Source organism: Dermacentor variabilis, chromosome 9 (assembly GCF_050947875.1).
Source record: "Dermacentor variabilis isolate Ectoservices chromosome 9, ASM5094787v1, whole genome shotgun sequence".
Lineage (NCBI taxonomy): Eukaryota > Metazoa > Arthropoda > Arachnida > Ixodida > Ixodidae > Dermacentor > Dermacentor variabilis.
The window spans coordinates 42,292,402-42,316,597 of NC_134576.1; the positions used below are offsets into that span (position 1 = coordinate 42,292,402).

Genomic DNA, 24,196 nt, shown 5'->3' on the forward strand with positions numbered 1-24,196 from the left:
TGTTCCAAAGCAATCGCTGGAACCCGTGTGCCTTCCACAAAGTTTCACATTATCCGCGTCGCGCGCACACGCAATCAGATAACACAAGTTGCGGTGAAAGACAGTGGACGGGACCATCGATAACATTCCAGAAACTTCTTTTACATGCAGGCGCGTCCTATGCGATAACATTTGTTAGGCGGCGAGAAGTGGTCGCCCGATAAAGGTAAAGAAGTACACGTGTCAATATACAAGATGAGGCAGAGTAGTTAAGATGGCTGACCACCAACAGCACGCAGCAGCCAGCGTGCTGCGGTCTTCTTCCTCTCTTTTTTCATTCTTCCATAACAGGACCCCCGGGTGGTGAAGCGCCGTCTCGGCTCATGGTAGGCAAAGAATTGCGAGTGAAGTATGGCTTCAGCTGCGAAACATGCAAGACGTCAACAGGCGTCAGACTTGAGGATGCATCAAACTGAAGTGGCGAAATCTCGTAATTTGCATCGTTAACTTGACTCAGGACTTCATAAGGCCCTGTGTAGGGAGAGAGAAGCTTCTGGCAGAGGCCAACTCGACGACATGGTGACCAAAGGAGGATCCAAGCACCTGGTGCGAACTTAACATCGCGATGGCATCAGTCATAACTCTTTTGGTATATGCTGCGGGGCTAATAAACGAGATCGGGCGACTTGACATGCCCTGTGAGCGCGATCAATTACTTCATGAGCATGGTCAGTTGCAACACGTGGCACAGAAGGGATTATGATGTCAAAGGGCAAAGTGGGGTTGCAACCATACAAATGATAAAAGGGTGAATATCCTGCAGTGTCACGTCGGGACAAGTATACACAAACGGCACGTAGGCCAGCGTGGTGTCCCAGTCGCGGTGTTCGTTGGAGACCTACATCGACAGCATCTCTGTGATTGTTCGTTTAAGACATTCCATAAGACCGTTTGTTTGTGGGTGGTAGGCGGTGGACAGCTTGTGCTCAGTGGCACAAGAGCGGACGAGGTCGTCGACAACTAAAGACCAGAATGAGCAGCTGCGGTCTGTAATAACTGTCGAGGTGCACCATGGTGGAGAATGACGTCGTGGAGGAGAATATTGACAACGTCTGTTGCACAACTAGTCGGCAACGCCTTTGTTATCGCATAGCGTGTCATGCAATCAGTAGCGATGGCAATCGACTTGTTAGCTCTAGTCGTCGTCGGAAAAGTGCCAGGTAAGTCAAGGCCTAAGCGAGAGAACGGTTCACAGGGAACTTCAACTGGATGGAGTCATCCGACAGGTGGTAGGGGAGGTTTCTTCCGGCACTGACACAATTCGCAAGTTGCGACATAACAGTGCACAAAGCAGTAGAGACCTGGCCAGAAGAACCGGCGTTGTACATGATTGTATGTATGCAAAACTTCAAGGTGTCCCACTGTCGGTGCATCGTGAAGTTGTTCAAGAGCAACAGATTGCAGATGATGAGGACGGCCAAGGAGCAACTCAGGGCCATCAGCGTTCATATTGCGGTGGTAGAGGATGCCGTTGCGCAGCAAGAACATGTGGCATGTGCCGTCAATGCTGTCGGAGTGATAGCACTCCGGCAATGATGGACTGTAAGGACTCGTCGCATTGTTGTTCGGTGCGCATGTCAGTCATGTCAGTGAAAGCCCTCACGCAGGTCACCGGATCATGCACAGAAGGATCAAGTGGATCCACGGGGTGACGAGAGGCAGTTAGTGTCCTTGTGGAGGCATCCAGTCTTGTAATTGACAATAAATGAAAATTCCTGGAGCCACAAAGCCCAGCCACCAAGCCGTCCTGTCGGGTCCCGGAGGGAAGACAGCCGGCAGAGTGCATGGTGGTCTGTAACGACCAAAAATGTATGGCCGTACAAATATGGCCGGGACTTGACGACAGCCCAAACTAAAGCGAAGCACTCCCACTCGGTGATGGGGTAATTTCTCTCGGCAGGTGACAGCAGGCGGCTGGCGTAAGCTATCACGCACTCCGTACCATTCTGTTGTTGATCGAGGACAGCGCCGATGCCATGGCCGCTTGCGCCAGTGTGGACTTCGGTCGGTGCAGATGGATCAAAGTGGGCAAGTATGGGAAGGGTGGTCAGAAACCTGATGAGAGCGGCAAACGCATGAGCCTGCTCCGGGCCCCATGAGCATGGCGTGTTCTTCTTTTTGATCTGTCAAAGGCTGAGCAATGTTGGCAATGAATGAATAGAATTTATTGATAGGAAAGACAGAGAGGTCGACCTGAGCCAGTGCGCTCTAGTCTGCTACTCTGCACTGGGGAAGAGGGAAGGGGAGTGAAAGTATTGGGATGGATGATGATGATAAGAGAAGTGGTGAGTGCTTATGTACATGAGACAGTTGCCTCGCTAGAGCCGCTCATCTAGCTTGGTGTCCTGCAGGAACTTCAATACTTTTGTTGCACGCATTGAAATTGCAGTGTCAGGCCATGGGCCGAGGATAGCTTCCTCTGACAGTAGTTGTCTGCCAACGCTGTCAGCATTGGCAGACAACTTCGCTCCAGCATATATGCTGGGCAGTCGCACAGTACGTGTTGCAGTGTTTCGGGCACCTGGCAGTGTACACAATCAGGGCTGTTCGATTGGCCGATGAGGTGTGCGTAGCGACGGGTGAAAGCAGCGCCGAGCCGCAATGTTGGCAAGGTTTTTGATGAAACGATGAAAGTAAGAACACAGGCCGAAGAAGCAGCGCACATCAGAAGCAGAATGTGGCACAGGGAAACTGCGTATGGCACGAACTTTTTCCGAATCTGGTTGGACACCGGATGCGTCAATGAGGTGCCCCAACACGGTAATCTGACGGCGCCCAAATTGACACTTCGTGGAGTTGGAGGCCAGCTTTTCAGAAGACCGCAATAATGGCAGTTAGTCGGGTAAGGCGGTTGTCCAACATGGGAGAAAAAACAGCTTCGTCAAGGTAACAAAGACAGGTGGTCCATTTGTAGCATCGTAGAAGAGAGTCCATCACAAGTTCTAATGTCGCAGGAGCATTGCATAGGCAAAAGGGCATGACTTTGAATTGATATAAGCCATCCGGTGTGATGAAGGCTGTCTTCTCCAACCATTTCATCAACCGAAATCTGCCAGTAGCTGGATCGAAGATCGATGGACGATAAGTATTTAGCTCTGTGCAAGCGGTCCAAGGCGTCATCGATGCATGGTAGTGGGTAGACGTCTTTTCACGTGATCTCATTTAAGTGGCAATAATCGGCGAAAATATGCCAGGCACCATCTTTCTTTTTTCACACGGACGACAGGCGTAGGGCTGGCTGATGGCTCGATGACCCTTTTGCGGAGCGTTTTGCCCACCTCTGATTGGATGACTCGACGTTCAGCATGCGATGCACGATAGGGACGCTGACAAATAGGATTTGTGTCTCCAGTGTTTATATGGTAGTGAACAACAGGTGTTCAGCCTAAAGGCCTGTTGCCCAAATCAAAGATTCCACTGTACGATTCAAGCAGGAGACGTATGTCCCTGCTGGCCTATGCAGAGGTGAGGTTAAGTGCAGTCATTTTCGCAAAGTCGTCCGTTAAGGAACCAGAGCTGGCCGTTGCGATTGGCACTAATAAACAACTCTCACATTTCAGACTCTCAATATCAAATTCAGGACCACTAGAAACGCTGTCCATGAACATGCTGGCCGGAATCACTTGAGGGCACAGGCTGAAATTCAGAAGAGGTAAAACAATGTCATTATTAGTAACCGTGACTGGTTCAAAGCACATCGATGATGGGGCGAAGCACATATTCACCATCAGGAACCTGTGGCTGGGCGGTCAAAGTGACGTAAGTAACTGCTTCGGGTGACAGGCGCACATCATGAAGTGAGCACAAGTGCGGTGGGGCGGTGCTCGGAGCATCGGCGAGTTGAGGCAGTTTTAACTGAAGAACGCTGGCCGTGCAGTCGAGGAGAGCAGAATGAGTGGATAAAAAGTCAAATCCTAGGATAACGTTGTGAGGAAAGATGTTGCTCACAGCAAAGAGAACAGAAGTAGGGCGGCCAGCTATACTTGCAGTACACATTTCAAGAACCAGCGTTCCACCATCAGCCATATGAAGCACTCTGGCAGCTGCTGGGGTGAGGACCTTCTTTAAACGACTAAGCAGGCTAGCACTCATCACAGGTATGCGGGCTCCACTGTCGATGAGTGCTTGGACAGCTATGCTGTCTATTTGAACGCCAATTACACTTCTCCTTGTGTGCATAGACAGAGGATTTGCTGCAGCATTAGGCAATGCACCTCCTCCGAGGGCTGCATTTCTTAGTTTTACGAACGGATGCGGCCAAACACCACAGGGGACGAAAGGCGACGTGGCTGTGGCGAACGCGAAGATGGGCGACGTGTTTGCAGTGAACGAGACTGGTGTCCGTGCGGCGATGGTGAGCGACTGTACCACATGTTCCTAGCAGAGTTGGCTCTGTTAGATTCGACGATTGGCGAAACATTGCGGGCATTTTCATCAAAACGGCTCAGGTTGGTTGGCATGAGAAGTGTTAAGGGCCATGAGTTGTGACAGTATCAGGCGACATGACCAATGCGGCAGCAGGTGAAACATATCGGCTGGTCGTCCGCAGTTCTATACTCAGTCAGGTTGCGATAACGCGGAGAGAAGCATTGGGGTGGAGCAAAAATAGCAGAAGGGCGTTTGTTAGCTCTGGGATTGGCAACAGCACAGACAGAACGTAAGCCAATGTTTTCAAGTTCCTGGTGAATGATGGCTTGTAAGAAGGGGACTGAAAATGTTGTAGCATCAGGGATAGGCGAACAGAAATGCAGGCGCCATCGCATCCAATTCACGTCGATTCCCACCACATCTTCCGATGGCGACGCGTGCTGCTGTGTGGGTTGATCTTCACATGTTGGCATTGCAGCAGTAGTGGGAAGTGTGGCGAATGGTTGCAAGACGCATCGGCTTTTGGCGTGCTGGAATTGTCGGCACTCTTTAAAGATAACATTAACTGTAGAGTAGCTTTTGCACATGAGCAGATTAAAGGCGTCGTCAGCAACCCTTAAGCACATGCCCGACCTTCTCAGCTTCTGTCATGTCATGATCGGGTTTGCTTTACGACAAAGTGCCAGCATGTCTTGGATGTACAAGAGATAGGACTCCGTGGGGGATTTGGCACAGGAGGCCTGTTCCTGTTTTGCGTCAATTTTACGGCCGGCTGGTTTGCCAAACAACTCTGTCAACTTCTCTTTGCATTGGTCCCAGCTGGTTAGCTCCTCTTCGTGGTTTTCATACCACACCTTTGCCGTGCCTCTTAGGTAGAACAACAAGTTAACTAGCACACACGTGGGGTCCCATCTGCTGATTCCACTCACACGTTCGTACATAGCCACCCACTGTTCAACATCGGTGCCATTGGTCCCACAGAAAGTTCCAGGATCCTTGGGTTGCACAACCACAACCTTGGCTATGCCCGATTACAAGGTACAGCAAGATGTTTACTTTACCCCCAGATGTCACCTCTTATGACATTTCAAGGCAACGAGACTGAGACTGCACTGTATTCAGCGGCACTGACAACCATGATGTAGAGGATTGACTTTCCCCCTATGTACAACACATCAGCAGAATAAGAACAAGGAAATGCCCCACACAGGTGCATGGCACTAAACTGGACGCACTACCTGCTGTATGCAAGAGCGAATGAGGAAGAATGAGCTTCCCGTTACTCCTGAGCACCTACCTACAACTGCTTTTATGGGCACAGCATTGAAGCTGCAATTGAGGTAATGCCTAACACCACATGAAATACAAAGCACACTACGTCAACACAGAGAAACCAAAACAACTGCACACACTTCTCACTGAAATAGACACAACACCTGCTTTGTTGCATCTGAGCTGAAACGGGTGAATCCCAAACTCTGTGTCACATAACATCTGAAAAAATTAGCTGCTAGGAGAGAACCAATGAGATTAATCTGGCGCGCTATGCATGCATCTTTAGCCTAATGGGTAAAGAATTGGGCTGCTGCACTAAGGGCCCTGATTAACGACCCACCATCAGGCACATTACTAACTATTATTGAGCCTATCTGACGGGATGTACGAAGAAGCCAGGAGACAGCTCATGATAATGCTTTGCATAAGAGACAACGAAGCTGAACCCACGTTTTCTGCCTTGTGCTTGCAATGCTCTACCAAGTGAGCTTCAACGGCAGTTGTCCCAATGTCAATTTTCTTGGATAGCTGCGCATATGTACTGGGCATAGCCGTGGGAGTGCTAGGCAGCAGCACTCACAGTTATGATGGCAGACGTGTAGCATCCTTTAAAACACCCACATTACAAAGCACATGATCTTAGAAGCTGACAACTGGCTAATAAAAACTCGTTTTCTACCATGAGGCCCCAAGGCAGCCGAAATCAAAACATTTGTATCTTATGAGCGAGAAAAATCAGGGGAATCATGCAGCTCAATTTTTTGTTTATAACAAGCATGTGATGGCAACAGACAATGAAGCAACAGTGACTATATGGAAAAATGGGTTAGACCTGACGACAATCATTGGCAGCTCACACTATAATGCTTTCTCTACAATTTATTGTCTCAAGACATCTGGCAGCAAATCCTCTGGATTCTTCTTCTACTATGTCTTTTGCAACTGAAATTTTAAATGTGCGTAATACTTCATGGCAACTTAGAACACTTAAATGGTTAAGCATCTCCATACCTTAAATTTGTGGACCAGCTTTGTCACCTTTCTAGAACAATAACTCTCTGGTGTTATACATCACTCAAACCAACTAATTCTCGCTCAAACCACTACTTATTAAATCTACCTTTAGATGCAGCAGTACCTGCATTAGACGCAGCTCCATACACTTTTAGCAAATGGATATACATACCACGCTCAGACTGAGCAAACCAAACAAACCAACAGCAACCAGTACTTGTGTCCATTTGTCTTCAACGAGGCAGAGACAGGCCAGGTCTCGATAAACACAACAAATATAAGGTGCAGGCAGAGTAAATAAGCAGAAGCTGTAAAGACAGCAGCAAAGTGAAACAAATTAGACAAGTTTGCACACAGTCAGCGATCTGGGCCGAAGAAAATTTACAACGTTACTGCCACAATTAGAAGCAAATGTTCCTCATGCAACAAGAAAAAACACGTTTTAGCTGTAAACAGCACGACTGCGCGGAGTTGGTTGTTATTCTAAAAACAGCACAGGCAACAATTAAAGTAGACACATTACTTGTGTCATCTGTCTTCTTACAATATCGGTCACGGTTGCAAAGCTACGCACATGATCTATGAACGAAAGCAACGGACGTGCATATAAAGCTTGGTGAGCCGATTCATACTAATATATATATGCTTAATTTTGAAAGTTCCCGTAAAAGTGATAGTAGCAGCAGCAGTGAAGTGGTTTCGTTTACCAGCTCGCTCACAACGTACGCATTGTATGATTTAACTCCTCGGCTCGCAAAGGAGCTACTAAGAAGCTTTAAGTGAAGGAAATACGCTTTCGTTATCTCACTGCAACGAATGAAGGCCTCTGACGCCCATACCGCGGTCAGCAGTGATAAAGGTAATTAAATGCAGCAATACGCTGCATGGGTAAATAAGAAGGGCATAGCGTAGTCATCCTATAGAGATGGAGAAAAATAGACTTAAGAACGCGATAAACATCATGGGACGACATCCACGCTAGTTGAGTGCATGCATTTCTGGCGCGTGGAAGATGTCCCTGTTTTTTTGTTCATTTTTTCACATCAGTGCAACGCGTAGGAACTGCAGTGTTGAAGGCACGAACGAATAAATCATACTGCGATCACTGCGGGACCTGCGACAACCGTTTCGTGTTCCTTCGAATTTCGAGATCACATCGACCACAGCTCGAATGCGCAACCGGTTTTTTTACGTGTCAGCAAGAGAACGGGTAATCGCACAACACTTACCGTTGCTCCAAGTACGTCGCGGTAGCACCAGCAGCTGGGCAAATGTCATCAAGCCCTGGCCCACCGCAGTGTCCGCAACTTGAAGCTTCTAAGCATTCGCCAAAAACTAAAAGCGGACCACATCTATACGTACGCGCGCGAACGAGACGCGAGCCATGCCGTCTGAGTTCGAGAGTAGTTATTTCATAAAAGCAAAAACAAACAACAATGTGACGTCACATCCGGTAAAGTCAACTTGTCCTCCTTTCTCACCTTCTCTCAGCTAACGCATGCGCAGCGACCACGGAGCCCTCGGGGGCGATGTTCAGGTCCTGATCCGCTCAGTTACACAGCGCCCCCGAGGGCTCCGTGGTCGCTGCGCATGCATTAGGTGAGAGAAGGTGAGAAAGGAGGACAAGTTGACTTTACCGGATTTGACGTCACATTATTGTTTGTTTTTGCTTTTATGAAATAACTACTCTCGAACTCAGACGGCATGGCTTGCGTCTCGTTCGCGCGCGTACGTATGGATGTGGTCCGCTTTTAGTTTTTAGCGAATGCTTAGAAGCTTCAAGTTGCGGAAACAGCGGTGGGTCAGGGTTTGATGACATTTGTTGCCCAGCTGCTGGTGCTACCGCGACGTACTTGGAGCAACGGTAAGTGTTGTGCGATTACCCGTTCTCTTGGTGACACGTAAAAAGCCGGTTGCGCATTCGAGCTGTGGTCGATGTGATTGATTGATTTATTTATTTAAGATACTTTCAGGGCCCGAAGGCATTACAGAAAGGAGTGGGTGAACATAACAAAACATTTGTGCAATAGACAAAGACAGATTCAACGTGGCGTTTCATGAATGCTGGTTTTGAAGGTGTCGGTATCCAGGATAGCTGCAACGGTGGCGGGAAGGTGGTTCCAATCTTTGCTTGTGCTAGGGATGAATGCATTACTACAAAGTTTAGTACGTGAAGACGGCACACCAACTTTGAAACTATGGTCAGAGCGAGATGATATGTATGACGGTTGGGTGATAAGCTGTTCTTTCAACAAAGGGTTGTGGTGGTAGATTTTTATGGAATAGCGAAAGGCGGAAGCATCTACGACGGAAAGAAAGTTCTGGCAAGTTAAGTGTTGTCTTCATTGAGGTAACGCTAGCATGTCGGGAGTAGTTTGATAAGATGAAACGCGCTGCACGATTTTGAATGGCTTCTATGCTGTTTATGAGTGTAATGTTAGCCGGGTCCCAAATGGCGCATGCGTATTCTAGTTTGGAGCGAACTAATGTTTTGTAGAGAATTAGTTTCAGTGAAGATGGTGCGGATGAGAAGTTTCGGCGCAAATAGCCCAACATGGGATTGGCATTGCTACATATAATGTTGACATGCATGTGCCAGGAAAGGTTGCTGGTGATGTTTAGTCCAAGGTATTTGTACGACGAGACAACTGGGAGAGGGCTATTATTCAGGAAATATGTATGCAGATTAGTAGTATTAGTACGCTGTGATACCCGCATGCATTTACATTTGCTTAAGTTAAGCTTCATAGACCACTTGTTACACCATAACAGAACGTTATTAATGTCATCTTGGAGTTTACGAGAATCATTGAGGTCAGTAATTTTATGATATATAACGCAGTCATCAGCAAAAAGTCTAATAGTTGAAAATTTCACACAGGAAGCAAGATCATTAATATAGATTAGAAAAAGTAGAGGACCGAGGACCGACCCTTGCGGCACGCCTGACGTTACCGCGAGGGGCGCAGACGACGAATTGTTAGCGATTACGTATTGTGTTCTATCAACAAGAAAGTTTTTAATCCAGTCCAGTACTAGCGGGTCAATGTTAAGAAGACTAAGTTTATAGATTAGTAGGTTATGGGATACGGTATCGAAGGCTTTAGCAAAATCGATAAAGATGCAATCAGTGTCAAATCCTAAGTCGGTGTTAGAAAAGAGGTCGTTAGTAAAGCAAGCTAGTTGCGTTTCGCAGGAGAAGGATTTCCTAAAGCCATGCTGACTGTTGTTAAAAAAAGAGTTCGTCTCAAGAAAATCAACTATGTGGGAATATATTATGTGCTCCAGAATCTTACAGGGAATGCTGGTTAGTGATATGGGACGGTAGTTTTCGGGAGAATGTGTGTTACCTGATTTGTGAACAGGAACCACCTTCCAGTCGCTTGGTAGTGATGAGCAGTGTAATGATTGTTGGAATATCCTAGAAAGAATAATTGATGAATACAGTTCAGTACACTTTAGTATTTTTGAATTAATTTCATCTGAACCCACCGACGAAGATATTTTCAAATTAGCGATTAGTTTTCTAATGCCCACCCAATCTATAAGAATTGAATCCATTGGTGTATCATGAACTGTCGTTGGAGGTGGCAAAAGCATAGGTACAGCGTCATGAAAAAAGGAAGCAAAGATATTATTAAAAATTGTGCAACACTGATCACTTTGAGCAGGGGTGTTAGACTGGGTCAATTGTATTGCGGCTGGTGTATTACCACGAACAACATTCCAGAATTTACGTGGATTGACATGTAAGTATGATGGTAATGTAATGTTGAAAAAGGTTTGCTTAGCTTGGGAAATAGCGCTACAATATTCATCGTTGATGCGGTGATATTCGGACCAACGAATCGGGTTGTTAGAGTTTTTTGCGGAACGAAATAACCGTTTTTTCTTGTTCCGAAGACGGCGCAAGGCGGCGGTAAACCAAGGCGACTGGGGATTACAGTGTACTTTTCGTTGTGGAACATATTTTCGAATTAGGAATAATAGTTTGCATTTATAAAGGGTCCAGTTTTCTTCAAGTGTTCGTTGGTCGAAATCGGGCATCACTGCATCCATAATATGCTCCATTTCTTGCGTAATTGCGGGAATATCAGCTTTGGAATAATCGCGAATTGTCTTAACCTTCTTTGTGTAAGAAAAGCGTGTTTTTAAATCAAACTGCAGCAATGAATGATCACTTATCCCAGGAAGATAAGTTAAGGAGGAAACTAGGTCGGGGGTAGTAGACAGCACTAGGTCAAGTGTGTTAGAAGATGTTGGAGTGACTCGGGTTGGTTTGTGGACCAGCTGTGTTAAGTTGTAGTCAAAGCACTAATTTAAGAATTCAATGGACTCGGCTGAAGTACGTTTAAAATCAACACAGTCAGTCTCCCATATTATATCTGGAAAATTAAAGTCCCCCAAAATATGTAACGGAGAGTTGGGAAACCTAACAATCAATTTGTTAAGGACATCATGGAAATCTGCAGAAAATGTAGAGGATGAATTTGGTGGTCTATAACATGCACAGAATATAAAGGGACGGTCTGAAATGCTCACGCGCACACAGACTAATTCTAGGGGTGATGTAATGTCAATAACAGATGAATTTAGGTTATCTTTGATGGCAATCAAAACGCCCCCTCCTGACCGGATATCGCGGTCACACCTGTAGATGTTGTAAGCACTTTCGCAGTCGAATATTTCACTGTTCTTTATTTTCGCGGAAAGCCAAGTTTCAGTAAGGACAATGACGTCAGCGGAGCAAGAATCGATAGTTGAAGATAAAGCTGTTCGCTTGTTGGAAACGCTACGCACATTAGTGAAAAGAACAGACACGCTATTTTGACAAGGTCGACTCGAAGATAGCTATGCAGAATGAGAGGAAGGATTTATAGGACCTGTGTCATCGTTATTTACTTCAGCGGCGAAATCAGAAGAATGAAGTTCGCAGATAGTATCGGTGACAGAAGAATACACATAGGTTTTCTTGTTCACGACTAATTTATTTGTCCGCAAAGAAAATGATAGCCCGCTAGCTTTTCCGAATTCTATTAGTTTCTTTCGAGATTGGCGTGTAGCCCTGCAGAAATCTTCTCCCACCGATACTTTTGTGGCCTTTAGTAGGCCTTTCATTGACAGGATCTTTTCTCTTGTTTTGAATGATGAAACCTTGATAATAATGGGGCGAGTCTTGCCGACCACAAAAGAGCCAAGACGATGTGCCCTAGCAATTGCTTCATCAGATATGTCTAATTTTAGATGGTTTTTAATAAGATCGCGCACGAGGATTTCAGTTTGTGCCCATGTTTCCGAAGCGTTATCAACAACCCCATAGAACAAAAGGTTGTCCCTCCGGGATCGATCCTCCAAGTCGTCAAGTCTTGATTTTAATTCAGAGTTTTCGGTACTAATGGCGGTAGTAACTATTTTGGATATGTCCGTGGGAGGCGTGGAAGATTGAAGTGTTTCCACAACTGTTTCAAGGGTTAGCAATCTGGTTGACAGGTCCGACACTTTATGAGTGAGGGCTTCTTGGGTTGCTTTAAGTTCTGAAAAGGAACGCATTACGTCTTCATGACGGGACTCAGCTAAAGCGGATAAAGCAGCAATGGCAGCAAGGACTGGGCTAGTTGCATCATCAGGCCCAGGATTCATCTCTACATCCCCGCAGAGAACGAGCAGTTTAGAAACGTGCACACAATCACAAAAAATGGTATATAACACACTCGGGCACGGCAGGAGCAGCAAAAAGACGTTATTTGAACGCTTGCAATGCAGTGACGGACTGCCACTAACCTGCACATAGAAGAAGGAGACATTGAGCGGCGAGCGCATTTTGGCTGCTCCTCCGTGCCCACTGAAGGCGGCTAGGCCGTGCCAGTCCTTTAAGTAGTGGCACCGTTGTGACGTTGCGTGTGACGTGTTGAAGAGGGAGGCGTGGCCGGTCTCATGGCGATGACGATAGCAGAACCCACACTGCTCGGCTGATGTCGAAGATGGAAGCACTCGTGCTGACGATATCTGGTAATCAGCAGCTTGTGGTACCGAGCCTAGCGATCCGCCAAAGAAGAAAATCTGCACATAGAAGAAGGAGACATTGAGCGGCGAGCGCATTTTGGCTGCTCCTCCGTGCCCACTGAAGGCGGCTAGGCCGTGCCAGTCCTTTAAGTAGTGGCACCGTTGTGACGTTGCGTGTGACGTGTTGAAGAGGGAGGCGTGGCCGGATTCATGGCGATGACGATAGCAGAACCCACACTGCTCGGCTGATGTCGAAGATGGAAGCACTCGTGCTGACGATATCTGGTAATCAGCAGCTTGTGGTACCGAGCCTAGCGATCCGCCAAAGAAGAAAATCTGCACATAGAAGAAGGAGACATTGAGCGGCGAGCGCATTTTGGCTGCTCCTCCGTGCCCACTGAAGGCGGCTATGCCGTGCCAGTCCTTTAAGTAGTGGCACCGTTGTGACGTTGCGTGTGACGTGTTGAAGAGGGAGGCGTGGCCGGTCTCATGGCGATGACGATAGCAGAACCCACACTGCTCGGCTGATGTCGAAGATGGAAGCACTCGTGCTGACGATATCTGGTAATCAGCAGCTTGTGGTACCGAGCCTAGCGATCCGCCAAAGAAGAAAATCTGCACATAGAAGAAGGAGACATTGAGCGGCGAGCGCATTTTGGCTGCTCCTCCGTGCCCACTCAAAATCTCGAAATTCGAAGGAACACGAAACGGTTGTCGCAGGTCCCGCAGTGATCGCAGTATAATTTATTCGTTCGTGCCTTCAACACTGCAGTTCCTACGCGTTGCACCGATGTAAAAAAAAAAAAAAACAGCGACATCTTCCACGCGCCAGAAATGCATGCACTCAACTAGCGTGGATGTCGTCCTATAATGTTTATCGCGTTCTTAAGTCTATTTTCCTCCATCTCTATAGGATGACTACGCTATGCCCTTCTTATTTACCCATGCAGCGCATTGCTGCATTTAATTACCTTTCTCACTGCTGACCGCGGTATGGGCGTCAGAGGCTTATCATTCGTTGCAGTGAGATAACGAAAGCGTATTTCCTTCACTTAAAGCTTCTTAGTAGCTCCTTTGCGAGCCGTGGAGTTAAATCATACAATGCGTACGTTGTGAGCGAGCTGGTAAACGAAACCACTTTACTGCTGCTGCTACTATCACTTTTCGGGAACTTTCAAAATTAAACATATATATATTAGTATGAATCGGCTCACCAAGCTTTATATGCACGTCCGTTGCTTTCGTTCATAGATCATGTGCGTAGCTTTGCAACCGTGACCGATATTGTAGAAACAGCAAGGAGACAGATGACACAAGTAATGTGTCTGCTTTAATTGTTGTATGTGCTGTTTATAGAATATCAACCAACTCCGCGTAGTCGTGCTGTTTACGGCTAAAACGTGTTTTTTCTTGTTACATGAGGAGCATTTGCTTCTAATTGTGGCAGTAACGTTGTGCATTGTCCTCGGCCCAGATCGCTGACTGTATGCAAGCTTGTCTAATTTGTTTCACTTTGCTGCTGTCTTTACAGCTTCTGCTTATTTCCTCTGCCTGCACCTTATATTTGTTGTGTTTATCGAGACCTGGCCTGTCTCTGCCTTGTTGAAGACAAATGGACACAAGCACTGGTTGCTGTTGGTTTGTTTGGTTTGCTCAGTCTGAGCGTGGTATGTATATCCATTTGCTAAAAGTGTATGCAGCTGCGTCTAATGCAGGTACTGCTCATCTAAAGGTAGATTTAATAAGTAGTGGTTTGAGTGAGAATTAGTTGGTTTGAGTGATGTATGACACCAGAGAGTTATTGTTCTAGAAAGGAGACAAAGCTAGTCCACAAATTTAAGATATGGAGATGCTTAACCATTTAAGTGTTCTAAGTTGCCATGAAGTGTTACACACATTTAAAATTTCAGTTGCAAGAGACATAGTAGAAGAAGAATCCAGAGGATTTGCTGCCAGATGTCTTGAGACAATAAATTGTAGAGAAAGCATTATAGTGTGAGCTGCCAATGATTGTCGTCAGCTCTAAACCATTTTTCTATGTAGTCACTGTTGCTCCATTGTCTGTTGACATCACATGCTTGTTATAAACAAAAAATTGAGCTGCATGATTCCCCTGATTTTTCTCGCTCATAAGATACGAATGTTTTGATTTCGGGTGCCTTGGGGCCTCATGGTAGAAAACGAGTGTTTATTAGCGAGTTGTCAGCTTCTAAGATCATGTGCTTTGATATGTTGGTGTTTTAAAGGATACTACACGTCTGCCATCATAACTGTGAGTACTGCTGCCTAGCACTCCCACGGCTATGCTTAGTACATATGCGCAGCTATCCAAGAAAATTGACATTGGGACAACTGCCGTTGAAGCTCACTTGGTAGAGTATTGCAAGCACAAGGCAGAAAACGTGGGTTCAGCTTCGTTGTCTCTTATGCAAAGCATTATCATGAGCTGTCTCCTGGCTTCTTCATACATCCAGTCAGATAGGCTCAATAATAGTTAGTAATGTGCCTGATGGTGGGTTGTTAATCTGGGTCCTTAGTGCAGCGGCCCAATTCTTTACCCATTAGGCTAAAGATGCGCATGCATAGTGCGCCAGATTAATCTCATTGGTTCTCTCGTAGCAGCTAATTTTTTCAGATGTTATGTGACACAGAGTTTGGGATTCACCCGTTTCAGCTCAGATGCAACAAAGCAGGTGTTGTGTCTATTTCAGTGAGAAGTGTATGCAATTGTTTTGGTTTCTCTGTGTTGACGTAGTGTGCTTTGTATTTCATGTGGTGTTAGGCATTACCTCAATTGCAGCTTCAATGCTGTGCCCATAAAAGCAGTTGTAGGTAGGTGCTCAGGAGTAACGGGAAGCTCATTCTTCCTCATTCTCTCTTGCATACAGCAGGTAGTGAGTCCAGTTTAGTGCCATGCACCTGTTTGGTGCATTTCCTTGTTCTTATTCTGCTGATGTGTTGTACATAGGGGGAAAGTCAATCCTCTACATCATGGTTGTCAGTGCTGCTGAATACAGTGCAGTCTCAGTCTCGCTGCCTTGAAATGTCATAAGAGGTGACATCTGGGGGTAAAGTAGCATCTTGCTGTACCTTGTCATCGGGCATAGCCAAGGTTGTGGTTGCGCAACCCAAGGATCCTGGAACTTTCTGTGGGACCAATGGCACCGATGTTGAAAAGTGGGTGGCTATGTACGAACGTGGGAGTGGAATCAACAGATGGGACCTCACGCGTGTGCTAGTTAACCTGTTGTTCTACCTGAGAGGCACGGCAAATGTGTGGTATGAAAACCACGAAGAGGAGCTAACCAGCTGGAACCAATGCAAAGAGAAGTTGACAGAGTTGTTTGGCAAACCAGCCGGCCGTAAAATTGACGCACAACAGGAACAGGCCTCCTGTGCCCAATCCCCCACGGAGTCCTATCTCTTGTACATCCAAGACATGCTGGCACTTTGTCGTAAAGCAAACCCGATCACGACATGACAGAAGCTGAGAAGGTCGGCCATGTGCTTAAGGGTTGCTGACGACGCCTTTAATCTGCTCATGTGCAAAAGCTGCTCTACAGTTGATGTTATCATTAAAGAGTGCCGACAATTCCAGCACGCCAAAAGCCGATGCGTCTTGCGACCATTCGCCAGACTTCCCACTACTGCTGCAACGCCAACGTGTGAAGATCAACCCACACAGCAGCCTGCGTTGCCATCGGAGGATGTGGTGCGAATCGTTGACGTGAACTGGATGCGATGGCGCCTGCATTTCTGTTCGCCTATCCCTGATGCTACAACATTTTCAGTCCCCTTCTTACAAGCCATCATTCACCAGGAAAACATTGGCTTACGTTCTGTCTGTGCTGTTGCCAATCCCAGAGCTAACAAACGCCCTTCTACTTTTTTGTTCCACCCCGACGCTTCTCTCCGTGTTATCGCAGCCCGACTGAGTAGAGAATTGCGGACGACCAGCCGATATGTTTCACCCGCTGGCACATTGGTCATGTCGCCAATACTTTCACAACTCGTGGCCCTTAACACTTCGCATGCCAACCAACCTGAGCCGTTTTGATGAAAATGCCTGCAATGTTATGCCCACTGCCGAATCTAACAGCGGCAACTCTGCTAGGAACATGTGGTACAGTCACTCACCATCGCCGCACGGACACCAGTCTCGTTCACCGCAAACACGTCGCCCATCTTCGCGTTCGCCACAGCCACGTCGCCTTTCGTCCCCTGTGGCGTTTGGCCGCATCTGTTCGTAAAACTAAGAAATGCAGCCCTCAGAGGTGGTGCTGCATTGCCTAATGCTGCAGCAAATCCCCTGTCTATGCACACACACTTAACCTCACCTCTGCACAGGCCAGGGACATACGTCTCCTGCTTGAATCGTACAGTGGAATCTTTGATTTCGGCAACAGGCCTTTAGGATGAACATCTGTTGTTCACTATCATATAAACACTGGAGACACAAATCCTATTTGTCAGCGTCCGTATCCTGCATCGCATGCTGAACGTCGAGCCATCCAATCAGAGGCGGGCAAAACGCTCCGCAAAGGGGTCATCGAGCCATCAGCCAGCCCTACGCCTGTCGTCCGTGTGAAAAAAGAAAGATGGTGCCTGGCACATTTTCGTCAATTATTGCCACTTAAATGAGATCACGCGAAAAGACGTCTACCCACTACCATGCATCGATGATGCCTTGGACCGCTTGCACTGAGCTAAATACTTATCGCCCATCGATCTTTGATCCAGCTACTGGCAGATTTCAGTTGATGAAATGGTTGGAGAAGACAGCCTTCATCACACCGGATGGCTTATATCATTTCAAAGTCATGCCCTTTTGCCTATGCAATGCTCGTGCAACATTTTAACTTGTGATGGACTCTCTTCTGCGATGCTACAAATGGACCACCTGTCTTTGTTACCTTGACGAAGCTGTTTTTTCTCCCATGTTGGGCAGCTGCCTTACCCAACTCACTGCCATTATTGCGGTCTTCTGAAAAGCTGGCCTCCAACTCCACGAAGTGTCAATTTGGGCGCCATCAGATTACCGTGTTGGGGCACCTCATTGACGCATCCGGTGTCCAACCAGATTCGGAAAAAGTTCGTGCCATACGCAGTTTCCCTGTGCCACATTCTGCTTCTTCGGCCTGTGTTCTTACTTTTATCGTTTCATCAAAAACCTTGCCAACATTGCTCGGCCTTTGACAGATCAAAAAGAAGAACACGCCATTCTCATGGGGCCCAAAGCAGGCTCATGCGTTTGCCGCTCTCATCAGGTTTCTGACCACCCTTCCCATACTTGCCCACTTTGATCCATCTGCACCGACCGAAGTCCACACTGGCGCAAGCGGCCATGGCATCGGCGTTGTTCTCGATTAACAACAGAATGGTACGGAGTGCGTGATAGCTTACGCCAGCCGCCTGCTGTCACCTGCCGAGAGAAATTACCCCATCACCGAGTGGGAGTGCTTCGCTTTAGTTTGGACTGTCGTCAAGTTCCGGCCATATTTGTACGGCCGTAAATTTTCGGTCGTTACAGACCACCACGCACTCTGCCGGCTGTCTTCCCTCCGGGACCCGACAGGACGGCTTGGTGGCTGGGCTTCGTGGCTCCAGGAATTTTCATTTATTGGCAATTACAAGACTGGATGCCTCCACAAGGACACTAACTGCCTCTCGTTACCCCGTGGATCCACTTGATCCTTCTGTGCATGATCCGGTGACCTGCGTGATGGCTTTCACTGACATGACTGACATGCGCACCGAACAACAACGCGACGAGTCCTCACAGTCCATCATTGCCGGAGTGCAATCACTCTGACAGCACTGACGGCACATGCCGCATGTTCTTGCCGCGTAACGGCATCCTCTACCACCGCAATATGAATGCTGATGGCCCTGAGTTGCTCCTTGGCCGTCCTCGTCATCTGCAATCTGTTGCTTTTGAACAACTTCACGATGCACCGACGGTGGGACACCTTGTAGTTTTGCATACATATGATCATGTACAACGCCGGTTCTTTTGGCCAGGTCTCTACTGCTTTTTGCACTGTTATGTCGCAACTTGCGAATTGTGTCAGTGCCGGAAGAAACCTCCCCTACCACCTGTCGGATGACTCCATCCAGTTGAAGTTCCCTGTGAACCGTTCTCTCGCTTAGGCCTTGACTTACCTGGCACTTTTCCGACGACGACTAGAGCTAACAAGTCGATTGCCATCGCTACTGATTGCATGACACGCTATGCGATAACAAAGGCGTTGCCGACTAGTTGTGCAACAGACGTTGTCAATATTCTCCTCGACGACGTCATTCTCCACCATGGTGCACCTCGACAGTTATTACAGACCGCAGCTGCTCATTCTGGTCTTTAGTTGTCGACGACCTCGTCCGCTCTTGTGCCACTGAGCACAAGCTGTCCACCGCCTACCACCCACAAACAAACGGTCTTATGGAATGTCTTAAACGAACAATCACAGAGATGCTGTCGATGTAGGTCTCCAACGATCACCGCGACTGGGACACCACGCTGGCCTACGTGCCGTTTGTGTATACTTGTCCCGACGTGACACTGCAGGATATTCACCCTTTTATCATTTGTATGGTTGCAACCCCACTTTGCCCTTTGACATCATAATCCCTTCTGTGCCACGTGTTGCAACTGACCATGCTCATGAAGTAATTGATCGCGCTCACAGGGCATGTCAAGTCACCCGATCTCGTTTATTAGCCCCGCAGCATATACCAAAAGAGTTATGACTGATGCCATCGCGATGTTAAGTTCGCACCAGGTGCTTGGATGCTCCTTTGGTCACCATGTCGTCGGGTTGGCCTCTCCCAGAAGCTTCTGTCTCACTACACAGGGCCTTATGAAGTCCTAAGTCAAGTTAACGACATAAATTATGAGATTTCGCCACTTCAGTTTGATGCATCCTCAAGTCTGACGCCTGTTGACGTCGTGCATGTTTCGCGGCTGAAGCCATACTTCGTTCACGATTCTTTGCCTACCATGAGCCGAGACGGCGCTTCACCACCTGGGGGTCCTGTTACGGAAGGATGAAAAAAGAGAGGAAGAAGACCGCAGCACGCTCCCTGCTGCGTGCTGTTGGTGGTCAGCCATCTTAACTACTCTGCCTCATCTTGTATATTGACACGTGTACTTCTTTATCTTTATTGGGCGACCACTTCTCGCCGCCTAACAAATGTTATCCCACAGCACAGGACGCGCCTGCATGTAAAAGAAGTTTCTGGAATGTTATCGATGGTTCCGTCCACTGTCTTTTACCGCAACTTGTGTTATCTGATTGCATGTGTGCGCGACGCGAATAATGTGGAACATTGTGGAAGGCACGCAGGTCCCAGTGACTGCTCCGGAACATTCGACGACAGATGTATAAAAGCCGACGCGCTTGACCCGCTCATCAGATTTTCGACGACCGCCGATCGTGTTCGCCGCTACCATCCTTCTTTGAGTGTAGCCTCTTTTGAGGGCACAAGTTCGCCCAATAAAACGCTTGTTTCGTCAATCATAGTTTTGCTGCCTTCTCAACCGTCACTACCACGTGACAATATATATTGTAAATACAGTCTTTCTATACTCCCAACATCCCCGTAACAGTATGCTTTGCCTCTGGCATGTTCATGATCTCCGATGGTATATAAAACTGTGATGCAGACTAAGCTTCACAAAGAATTATGTTCCGTCTCTTCCTTACAGGCTGCTGTGTTTCAGCTAAATCTGCTTTTCCTGTGCCCAGTGGTCTTGTCGCTCAATTAGTGCTTGCCTATTTCTGTTACACTGCAACCTCTCTTCTCCTCTCTCCTCTTGTCCTCCTGTCCTTTTACACTGCTGCAAACTTTTAGATTTCAATAATCGAATGATTAATACAAAGATTGATGCTACCATATTAAATGTGACGGCTGTCATGACGGCAATAATTTAGGTGGACCTGAAACTAAATGAAAAAAAAAACAGGCATGTGTGAGTAGGAATAACTTCCTTGTGACAAAACTGGCTCCATGCTAAACTTTGCCTCAAGGAAATTGGTCTTAAAAGTCTCAAACCCATTTGCGCATACTGCATAAGCCAAGTTTTCCACTTGTCAAAACTGCAGCCGCCACAAAGTGTTAGGAAAGAGGCAAAGAAACCATGCCTTTGCATTCGTACTCTCCTCACAAAGCTTGTGTCATAATATATATGCAATCACTCACCATACACAAACACATTGGTCAACACTGCAATGTTTGGAAGAACCCGAACCAACACTATGTAGCCATTTACCTGCAGTATGCCTCCTGTAACATGAATCCCCACTGTGCTTGGAATCTACATAATTTTTTTTAATTTCTGATGCATTTGGTGGTAGAGGCCAATGCATTAGACAGAAATCCTGCTACACTGCAGCAATGTTCAGAATGTAGTATGAGGTACTCTGTCTGGCTGGAAGTTGAAGATTGAAATTATATTAGTCGTTAAAATATAGTAGCCAGTATTGAAACTACACATGCACTCAAGGCTGAGCCACATTATGAGAGCACGGAAGAGCAGAAACACACTTGAGCTGCATTGTGTAGCTTTACCAACAAGCCCAGCTGTACACTGAAGTAAGGCATGTTTTGGGCTAGTCTGCTCGTAGCTTCAGCAAAATTTTAAACTCTGCGAGGAAGACAGGACATGAGCAAAAACATAGATGCATGCACAAAGTGTAGACTTCCGACTGGCTTTGTTTGGTGAAGGCAGAGAGTTTATAAGGTTCTTCAAAATGGCAAAACAAAGAACATTCGCAAAGAAATTGTGCACGAGGCAGTGACAAAAAATAGCAAGGCCACCTGTGCATTAAGAGCGCAGTAGAGTCCCAATGTGCCCATCTAAGAATTCTATTTCTTTCCTTGATAGGGATCAAGAGGGTGAGCTAACTTAGTTGTCACACCTTTTAGCAATGTGGAATGCCTTGATGACTTCTCTTTCTGTTCTTCAGTTTGCCTTCGAAAGGAATTTATTCTGTTCCTCATAAGGCAGGCAGCTTTTGCTGTCGCAGCTCCTGCACTGCAAGAGGAGATTCTCAAGGAAAGAATTAAAGTCTTAGATGGGCACATTAAGACTCTCCTGCACTCTTAATGCAGACATGGCCTTGATATTTTTCGTCAATACTTTGTGCACAAATTATTTGCAATTGCTCCTTGTTTTGCTATATTGAAGTACCTTATATATTCTTTGCTTTCACAAAATAAAACCAGTTGGAAGCCTGTGCTTTGTGTGTGTCTATGTTTCAGTTCACGTCCTGTCTTCCTCGCGCAGTTTAAAATTTTGCCCAAACAGTTGTATAGCTTGTGTATACGATGAGTAATTAATATTATGATGACTGCAGCAGAGCAATGGTCTAGTGGCATAGTGTCGACATAGTATAGAGATGGTACTAAGTTAAAAATTTGGAAATGCCATAAATTGTGCAATCAACTCTTATCCCTCGGTTTCCTACAGCTGCAGAGCACTTGACCACTGCAGCAGTCAGGCATGCTGTATATTGGGCAGTGCCAGGAATTGCGAGATCGAGACAGGCTGCCACTAGAAGTTCCTTGGGCCAGGTGATAACTCAAATGCGCCCAAATATTTCTATATTTCACTATATAAACCTTTGTAGAATGAGGAACTTTTCAAGGGTGAAGTCTTTTAACGGAAAACTATTACTAAATAGTGACCAGTTCCTTTTGTTTTGTAAGCCAGATTGCATGTATTTGACATTGCTTACTGACTCTTAATTATTCTCGCTGTCCAATACAAGCATATGCACTCACATATGTTTTCAAACAAAACTATTGTGTGGAGCCATGTTTGTGGTGGAATAAAATTGGTCCCAATACAGAGCTTTGTGGCACACCAGATCTTACTAGCAATCGCAGAGAAGAAAGTTAATTAGTAGTTACAAATTGGTACCGGTTAGTTAAGAATTTACTAATCCAATTCGTAGTCCTGTCAATTCGAAGTTTACTGTCGTTTGTGTATCGGACCAAGCCGATGTCCCCTGGCCTGGGCGGTCCCTGGCGCTTCACCTAGTAGTGGCCTTTGAAAATAGCAGCGTGGCACCAGTGGTTGCATCAGGATCTAGGCTCATGAAGATAGACAGCAACGTGCACAGGGCAAGGAGTTCGGCGGCCTGGTACTCGTCACATTTGTGGAGAACGCTATAGTTTTCGCGAGTCCTAGCCCCTATGTAGGGTACCAGTCTGTGCACTGCATGTGTGTGTGTGTTGTGCAGGATTGCTCGTTGGCAGCACGTGCTCATGCAGCAGCTGACGGGCCTTCGATGTGTTTCGCCCTGGTAGTGCGGTCGTCTTTGTGGTTCTAGAGCTGCACTGGCATTGCCCAAGAACAGGATATATTGGCATGGTGCAGAATTGCAGAGTGGGGGCGCTCCATTCTATTACCACTTCATTCCTTCAGAGTTGTGGTTTATGTGATCCCAGTCCTTTTGTCGGAGTTCTGACAGTTGAACCATTCCCACTCCTTGAGTGGTCGAACTAATGTACTCCAAACCTCCAATTACAGTAAATAAAACGCTTTCTGTATAATTACTTACTACATGCGCCCTGATGCGATAGCGTAGAGGTAGAGCATCTGCCTCACGTGCAAAAGGACTGTGGTTCAAATCCCGGTGCCATGCAATTTTCCACTGGTGGATAAAAAAAATCCACATGTTGATACAGCTGTATAAACAGGCCTGGTGGCCTGACCCCGGTGACCAGAACCGGTAATGCACTCCCTCACCAGAGCAGGATTGCCCATCTTGGTGCAGTACTTGGCCACAACCTTCTATATGAATAGAACAATAGTCCCCAGCAGCTACAAAGCAACTGACCATTGCAGCGGTCAGACCTGTGATGCAGCAGAGCGTGCTAAGAGTCTCTGGATCTGGACAGGCCGCCATTGGAATCTGAACCTGGCAATGTTTAATGCTAGAACGTTTTCTAGTGAGGAGAGTCTAACAGTGCTATTGGAGGAATTAGCGGGCATTAAATGGGATATAATAGAGCTCAGTGAGGTTGGGAGGACAAATGAAGCATATACAGTGCTAAAAAGCGGGCACATGCTGTGCCACCAGGGCTTAGCGGAGAGACGAGAACTAGGAGTCGGATTCCTGTTTAATAAGGATATAGCTGGTAACATACAGGAATTGTGTAGCATTGACGAGATGGTGGCCGGTCTTGCTGTGAAACTTAATAAGAGGTACAAATTGAAGGTCATGCAGGTCTACGCCCCTACATCTAGTCATGATAACCAGGAAGTCGAAAGCTTCTATGAAGACGTTGAATTGGCGATAGGTAAAGTAAAAACAAAATACACTATACTGATGGGCGACTTCAATGCCAGGGTAGGCAAGAAGCAGGCTGGAGAAAAGTCAGTGGGGGAATATGGCAAAGGTTCTAGGAATAGTAGGGGAGAGTGATTAGTAGAGTTTGCAGAACGGAATAATTTGCGGACAATGAATACCTTCTTCAGCAAGCGGGATAA

General features: G+C 46.7%; 1 long non-coding RNA gene across 1 annotated transcript; it reads left to right on the forward strand.

The window, feature by feature from the left end:
- Positions 1 to 8,368: 8,368 nt before the first annotated feature.
- Positions 8,369 to 23,870, forward strand: LOC142592642 (uncharacterized). The gene is made up of 3 exons (XR_012830758.1): positions 8,369 to 8,560; positions 14,231 to 14,366; positions 22,169 to 23,870. It is a non-coding gene; the product is annotated as an uncharacterized LOC142592642 (long non-coding RNA).
- Positions 23,871 to 24,196: the final 326 nt, after the last annotated feature.